Below are 8,442 nucleotides of genomic sequence, written 5' to 3'. Positions count from 1 at the left end.
TGTTTAGTTTCAGTCTCTTTCATGAAATCTTCCCAAAACTACTGACAGTTTATCACAAAGTTCTTCGCAGTTGCTGCCCAGACATCATCCATATTCCAAACAACAGAAGAACCGCGGCGCTGAGTCCATCACCTTTTCATAAACCTTAAAGGCATTTAAAAGTTGAAAGGGAAGTTTAAGAACCTATAACAGCTGCAGTGCTTTTAAAGGTTGCCAAATGGTGAGATTCTGGTGCCAATTCAAGTATTGCTACTGAGAAAGAGAGAAGAACAGATCATGCAGATAACCCAAACTTACATTTCTGGGGCAAGGGGAAAGGAAAAGTCTGTTGCTCCTGCCAGACTCTGCCCTTCCTCAATTAATCTTGCACATGTATCATGCTGCACAATTAAATGAAAAAAAAATGTTTAAATCGTTTTTTCTTAACGATAGAAACCAAAACTAAAAGTTAAGCCTATGCATTGGTATATATAGCCTAGATTTCAAAATACTCCTCCAGACAGGATTCACAGTAATCAAATGCTTGTTCAAATATAGAAAGAGACTAAGGTCTTCTCAGAGTGCTGTACAGTACAACTGAAGAATTATTTATTTATTTATTTATTTATTGTTTATTTATTTGTTCAACTTGTATGCCGCCTTTCTCCGAAGACTCAAGGCGGCTTACAATGCATATAAAAACATTAAAAATTAAAACATTAAAAACAATTAAAACCCATTCACACCATTCATGGCCGGATCTCGCCAGATTGCAACAGCAAGATCAATGGCCCCAGGCCTGCCGGAAAGGCCAGGTCTTCATCGCTTTCTGGAAGGCCAATAGGGCGGGGGTAGTCCGGATCTCAGGAGGTAACTGGTTCCAGAGAGCTGGGGCAGCCAGAGAGAAGGCCCTCCCCCGCAGGCCCTCCAGCCGGCATTGTTTAGCTGACGGGACCCGGAGAAAACCAACTCTGTGGGATCTTACCGGTCGCTGGGAGCTATGCGATAGAAGGTGGTCTTGAAGATAGAATGGCTGATCTTCCAGCTTTATGGTATCATGTTCACGTGAAATATCTATTTTCATTGCCTTCCTGTTAGTTTCCAGATGATCGTGATGGAATTAAACAAGAACAACAACAAAACAAACAGTTTAGAATAGGTAGTAAGTTAAAGGATATTAAAAGAAAATCAGATCTGTTGATAGATAAGTAATAGATAGATAGATAGGTACATGAAATGGTGTTAGGGTTATCTAAACCAGTAAAATTGTTAAAGGCAATCAAATGCTGGTCAGACTATCCAAGGTTTCAGGAAAAAAACAGAGTAACATTTCAAAAAAATTACGGCTTTTTAAAGAGCAGAAGGCATTTTTAACTTTTCATACAGAAATTAGTAAGGTAGAATTAAGCACCTCTTCCTGGCCAACAGATAAGCTTTGACTCACTAAGCCACCAATCAATTCATCCTTTGGTGAGGAAGATAAGATTAAGTTTAGCTGTTTGTTCTCTGTGCATACTTTAGATATTAGAAATATAATGACTTGCCAATTGTGAGATCAGAAGACCTGGGTGATGGGAAAGCTTCTCATCTTTGTGCCTTAAAGGATCTCCCACTTCCCTCCCCCCATATATATTTTCAAAACTGATCATAGAGCAATTCAAGTTCCGATGTACAGATTCCATGGCAATTGTAGTGTAGAAAACAGAGACTAAAAAAATGTCATTATCTGTTATCCAGTGGAGCTGGAAATTGCTGTTGTTAGTTGTGAAGTCATGTATGACCCATCGTGACCCAATGGACAACGTTCCTCCAGGCCTTCCTGTCCTCTACCATACCCTGGAGTCCATTTAAGCTCACGCTGACTGCTTCAGTGACTCCATCCAGCCACATTGTTCTCTGTCGTCCCCTTCTTTTGCCCTCAATCGTTCCCAGCATTAGGCTCTTCTCCAATGAGTCCTTCCTTCTCATTAGGTGGCCAAAGTGTTTGAGTTTCATCTTTAGGATCTGGCCTTCTAAAGAGCAGTCAGGGTTAACCTCCCCTAGGATTGACTGGTTTGATCGCCTTGCATTCCAAGAGACTCTCAGGAGTCTTCTCCAGCACCATAGTTCAAAGGCCTCAATTCTTTGGCGCTCAGCCTTTCTTATGGTCCAACTTTCACAGCCATACATTGCAACTGGGAAAACAATAGCCTTGCCTATACGCACTTTTGTTGGCAGGGTGATGTCTCTGCTTTTTAGAATGCTGTCTAGATTTGCCATAGCTTTCCTCCCCAGGAGCTAGCGTCTTAATTTCTTGGCTGTAGTCCCCATCTGCGGTGATCTTGGAGCCCAGGAAAATAAAATCTGTCACTACCTCCTTCTTCCCCATCTATTTGCCAGGAATTGAGAGGGCCAGATGCCATGATCTTAGTTTTCTTAATATTGAGTTTCAAGCCAACTTTTGCACTCTCCTCCTTCACCCGCATCAAGAGGCTCTTTAGTTCCTCTTCACTTTCTTCCATTAGAGTGGTATCATCTGCATAGCTGAGGTTGTTGATATTTCTCCCAGCAATCTTAATTCCAACTTGTGATTCATCTAGCCCCGCCTTTCTCACGATGTGCTCTGCATATAAGTTAAATTGGCAGGGCAATATTATACAGCCTTGCCGAACTCCTTGAAATTATAGGTGTTAATTGAAGTGCTGGAAATTATAGGTGTTAATTGAAGTAAGGAGAGAGGGCAATGGCTATTTCACTATTACTAGAGTACTACTATTTGCCTGCCATGTTGACTTTCTTGGCTCCTGAAACCACAACGCTTTGGAATTTGGATGCCTTGGACATTATAGCAAGTTTCTATTTTGGAAATTCTATATGTCTGCTTTGAATTCCTTTATGTAAAAACATAGAAAAAGAATATAGCAGTCAAAGTAAATCCTCTTGGCTGTCTATTCTGTAAATAGTTCTCCTTAATATTTTCTTTTTATGCAAATACACTAAAACTATAGTATATTGGTCTCTGCTTACATTGGCATGGATTGTCTAATTTTGGAAGAGATTCCTGAATTATTTTCCCAAATTAGCATTGTATAACATTCATTAAGAACCCATGTGATTCGGTGGTTAAGATGTTGGAACAGGGAACTGGAGGACCCAGGTTCAAGGTACCTTTGGTAATGATAAACTAGTCCCGTGATGGCGAACCTATGGCATGTGTGCCCAAAGTGGAACATGGAGCCATGTCGCCTGGCACGCGCAGAGTCACTTGTTCCTCTTCCGTGTTTCTGGCGTGCATGCACGTGTGACGATCAGCTGGCCTTCATGCGTGCAGCAGTGCCAGAAACTAGAAGAACTGGTCTTCCGTTTTCCTGTGTGAGCATGCGTGCCAGCCAGCTGATTGTCGCACGTGCATGCGCACCAGAAACCTGGAAGACTAGCTGGGTAGGGTGCACGCGCTTGTCGGAAACCAAAAGTTCATTGTCAGGCGTGCACATGTGCCCTGGGCAGCTCCTCTTCCGGGTTGCAGGCCAGATGGAGCGCTCGCTTGCTTTTCGGCACTCGGTGTCGAAAAGGTTCACCGTCACTGAACTAGTCATTATCTCACAACTGAAATTACTTCCCAAGATGGCTTGCTGTCATTCTCCTGGCCTTTTTGGACAACCTGAGGGGCTAGTTTAGAGGATGCTCATAGAAGAGCCTTTAAAAAAATACTTTTTAACCTTATCAAAGCAAATGTACTAACAAAAGACCCCAGAAGAGGACAGATTGCTAGCTAGAGTTAGCTTTTTTCCTTCTGTATCGAGTAGCTGAAGGGAATAGGTAATAGCTTTCTTAAGGGAATAAAGAAGAAGAGATTCGGTTCCACGAAAATGCTGCTTATGTTGCTGGTAGAGAGACAAAGCTAGTTGCGTCATCTAGAATTCTAGAATTTGTTTAGCAAGGTATCATTTAAATACAAGAAATAAACACGTCATACAGTTTTAGCAACCTAGAGCTAAGGAGAACCTTCCTAACAGTGAGAACAATTAACCAGTGGAACGGCTTGCCTTCAGAAGTTGTGGGTGCTTCATCACTGGGAGTTTTTAAGAAGACACTGGACAGCCCCTTGTCTGAAATGGTATGGTATAGAGTCTCCTGTTTGAGCAGGGTTGTTGGACTAGAAGACCTCCAAGGTCCCTTTGAACTCTACTATTCTGTATTCTGTATGTCTATAGGTTGAAGAATATATAATACAAGAATATATCTTGTATTATATTATTATAATAACATGCTCTTTACGTTAATATGTGTAGGTGTCTGCATTATAATGTATTAGAATCCTACCATGTACTCCTTATTTTTGGAACTGGCAAAACTAGTCTGTCCCCACTCTACTGTAAAATATATTTCAGCAGGCATTCCTTCTTTCACGAGAATAAGAAGCATGAAGAACAAAGGGGCCATTCTGCAGAAAGCCAGGCTAAATCAATCAATATTTGACTGTCTACCTCAAATAAATTATAACTGTGTCTTAAAACAGAGGAATTACTACTAGGAATTAGCAGGGGAGGGGGGCAGATAAAAAAACATTCCTCCAGATTCTCTTTCTCCATCTTTCTCCCCTCTCCTTTTCTTTCTCCTATCTACTCCTGTCCTAATGGATCTTCAAGTGCTTGTCTGGACATTTGACAATGGGAAACCTGATTTCCTTGCAGCAATAGAGCGCTCTCCAGCAAGCAAACTAGAAATAAATCATAGCACTCAGTTTAGAAAGAAGTACGCTGGCTTCCAAATTACAGGACTGCCTCTGAGACAGTGGTTTCATGGGATTACATTGCATCATTGGAATATTCTAACCAGATCTGCATCACAGATTTAAAATGGTTTTAATTAGCCAGACTGCCAAAATTTGTAATTAATTAGTCCATTAGTCAAATTTATCATGGTTGTAACTCCCAAATCCTAACTTCAATACAATGCACTTTTAATATTTCCATAGCTCCAGGCAAGATATATTGGGTGTTTACTTCTCTTTTCTGTGGCAACCATTTTTCTGACCATTTAGTATGGTTATGCAGTCAAAATTCACTATTTTCTCCTCAACTGTTGCCCCTTAGCATTTGCTTACAGTAATCCATTGTTGTTTCGTCTGCTTGTTATAGGACTTTCTCAGCCATTATCTCCAGACGATGTTCCATACAGATATATTCTTATAAGCAAGTGAGATATCTTTATAATAGCCAATAGCAGCTATTGTACTTCATGACAACATATGTTCCCATCAAGGACTGAATGAAAAAGAAAAATCATTCTAGGCATGCTATTTCCTCAAGATACGTTTTGCTAAAACATTTTGGCATACTTCAAAAGATCATAAAATCAGAGGTTTTGCTGTAAGCTAAGTGAATCACCGCTCATTTGTAGAACAGGCTCAATAGAAGAGTAAAATTGGACAGAATGAGGTTCATGTCCTAGTCAGTTATTTTATTCAGTTGCCATCTGTTCGGAGAGCTGTAGGGAGAATAAAACAGGGAAGAAGACCTATGTATGTTGAATTTCTGGAGGAAAGATAAAAAATGTAAGACAGCCACTATAACATCATATTTAGTTCCCATTTGATCTCAAATTCCACTGGGCGATTTGGCTTAGTATTCACTTTATCTGCTCAACTTACCTCACAGATGTGGAATTGAGGGCCAAAACTAGAATAGCCACCTTAGGCTCTTACAAAAGTAAAGACTCTCAAGTATAGGTTTGGATGACTCTGTAGACTTGATCATTTAGTTCTCTAGAGAAAATATGGTATTAATTTGCCAATGATTTTTTTTTTTTTGTGGATGCTTTTTAAACTTGATCCTAGGATTTCCTCATATCTTATATCCAAGTACTAATCAGGTCTAACTCTGCTTAGCTTTTTTCATGATCAATCTAGGTAAGGTGTTGTAATATGCTTTCTGATAGAAAATGTGGATATAAATGTAACACAGAAATAGGAATAGTACTTTCTTCCCCAGGAAAAAATAGTTCTAAGACAGGAAACATCTAGTGGAATACTCCCACCATGTTCAAATTCAAACTACACCTCCTAGGATTCTTTGGGGAAAGCCATAATAAATTGGTATCACATCAATATGTAGATTTGCTGATAGTCTGTCTATCAATGTAATTATGTGAATACTGGCCACCTGATAATTCTAAATAGTTTCTATTATGGGGCTCATCCAGACAGCTGCTTTAACATCCTCCCATTCTTAAGTCACCAGAAAAGTATGTTGATATAAAAGTATGTTTATATCAGCATACATTTTATTGCAGTTCAGCAGTGATTCTGGGGAGTGTTACTACCCATACCATTTTTCTTACCGGACAATTTCAGGACAGTGATTGGTAGATTCCCTGCTGTCTTTGCTCTTCCCACCTAGCATCTTCTCCTGCCAGGAAAAGTAGCCACCAATTTTTTTTTTTAATTTGATTTATATGCCGCCCTTCTCCGGAGACTCAGGGCGGCTTACAATGTGTTAAGCAATAGCCTTCATACTTTTGTATATTTATACAAAGTCAGCTTATTGCCCCCACAAACTGGATCCTCAATTTACCTACCTTAGAAAGGATGGAAGGCTGAGTCAACCTTGAGCCTTGGAGAGATTCGAACCAGCAGTAATTGCAGGCAGCTGGTGTTAATCACAATGCGATCAGTCTGCTGAGCCACTTGAGTATGTAGCACGATGGAAGGAAGGAGTCCAGACATTTCTTCCTACTTCATCCCATACTTTCTACCTGCCACTCAGTCAGAATAGTTTTCAGGTATGCATGTATTTATTTATTACATATTTATTGTCTGTCTGCCCTGGAAAACATAGAGTTGAAACCAATGAATGAGAATATTTGTAACTCAGGGTTGAAATGAGGGGTCCTTAGACTCAGCTTAGACTAAGATGGTCACAGTTTCTCAGTTGAAACTGGTTCAGTCTGTGGTTTGAACTATAATTCAAGACATTCTAAGTAAACCAAAAACCCAGCAGCCCCAGAAGAACAACAGGAGTCATCTACAACATACAGTGTAATGATTGCAACAGCCACTACGAAGGATTAATGGGCAGAAGAGTGGCAGAACATTTTCAAGAACAGAAACCCTGGCACTCTGATTAATTAGCCATCAATAGATACATAGACATAACCTTTATCTACATACTATGCAAAAAAGACAATCAACAAGCCAAAAAGAGAATAAAAAGACCAAAACACCTCACCAAGCATCAGATGTGCATAAATTAATTCCAAGATTAACATATACCCCAAGCAAGGAACTGCCAAATAAGTCAACTGCCAAAACCACGTAACCAAAGAACCATAGGACTACCCCCACCAAAACTGACAGGGCAAGCCATAGAATATAAACTGAGAATAAATCCCACTCCTTACTAGGACTGATGAAATTACCTAGTTTGGATAATAAAATATTTGCAAGAAAACAACCAAGCTCAGACAGTGGCAAGGACCCCTCATGGAGCTGAGAAATTAGTATTTTGTGCCAAAAAAAAAAAAAAAAGACAGCTAAGTGACATCAGAAATTGGGAAAGCATAGGAAAAGATTTCTCATGTTTGAAAGTGTTGCCTGGGAACAGTCTCAGGAGGTGCTTCTGTAATTCATTGGATTATAAGAAGAAGCCAAGAGATACACAATAATCACATGTGCAGGATTCTCTTGGTTATAATACATAACCAATAAAAGTACTGCAGCAAACTGCCTTATTTACCTCTTCTCCCTTCTGCAGGGGTCTTTAGGTTGCTTTAGGTTGGTGACTTCAAGATGATGTCATGCCACCATCTTCAAGTGTTTGGTATCTTGAGAGCTTCTTGTTTCTTTCCTTCCAGTTCTGTCTTTCTTTTCAATTGTTTCTCTTTTTCCTTTTCTTTCTTGTGCTGTGCCATAAAACCAAAACCTTCCTCCTGATGCTAACAACAGAAAATAATATTTTCTGAAGCAGCCAAGTCCTTTTTAAAGAACCATCTCCCCATTTCCCCAGAGCAGGATCCCAAGAAAAAGGATCACAATGAGAGAAATGGCTCAGACATTTCATTATCTTGCATCTGCCCTCTCACAGAACCTGTGGGTCTTCTCTGCCCCACTTTATTTTTTTTAAATGATGGGAAACTAGCAGGCAGTAAAATAAAGTGCCAACCTCAAGCTATTTATAACAGTGCTTCTGGATACACATAATTAGAAAAAAAAATAGAGTTGTTCCCAGTATTTTGTTATGAATCTACTAAAGGACCAGATAAAAGAGTCAGTAAAGGAGCAACTTCACAGTCTGGTAGGAAACAGCATTCTCACGGGTTTCTCTTATGATAAATCAACTAGTGACTTTTGTGTAAGCATGTCCATAGTTGACTCTCAACATTTGAGCCCCACACTGAAAAAAATTGGGACTGCCTGTTAAAACAACATCATGGAGATCTTATCTAGGAAGCTCTATGTAGGAATTAGTAATATAATAGCAATAG

At 39.7% G+C, this 8,442-nt stretch overlaps 1 long non-coding RNA gene across 1 annotated transcript; it reads right to left on the bottom strand.

Annotated features, from left to right (window-relative positions):
- Positions 1-720: 720 nt before the first annotated feature.
- LOC148114529 (uncharacterized) lies at positions 721-7,804 on the bottom strand. The gene is made up of 3 exons (XR_015732992.1): positions 7,695-7,804; positions 6,538-6,784; positions 721-1,070 (listed from the first exon to the last, which is right to left on the bottom strand). It is a non-coding gene; the product is annotated as an uncharacterized LOC148114529 (long non-coding RNA).
- Positions 7,805-8,442: the final 638 nt, after the last annotated feature.

Source organism: Pantherophis guttatus, chromosome 3, assembly GCF_059756535.1.
Source record: "Pantherophis guttatus breed Tessera chromosome 3, ASM5975653v1, whole genome shotgun sequence".
Lineage (NCBI taxonomy): Eukaryota > Metazoa > Chordata > Lepidosauria > Squamata > Colubridae > Pantherophis > Pantherophis guttatus.
The sequence above is the reverse complement of the archived record's forward strand: the minus strand, read 5'-3'. Positions and strand labels throughout refer to the sequence as shown.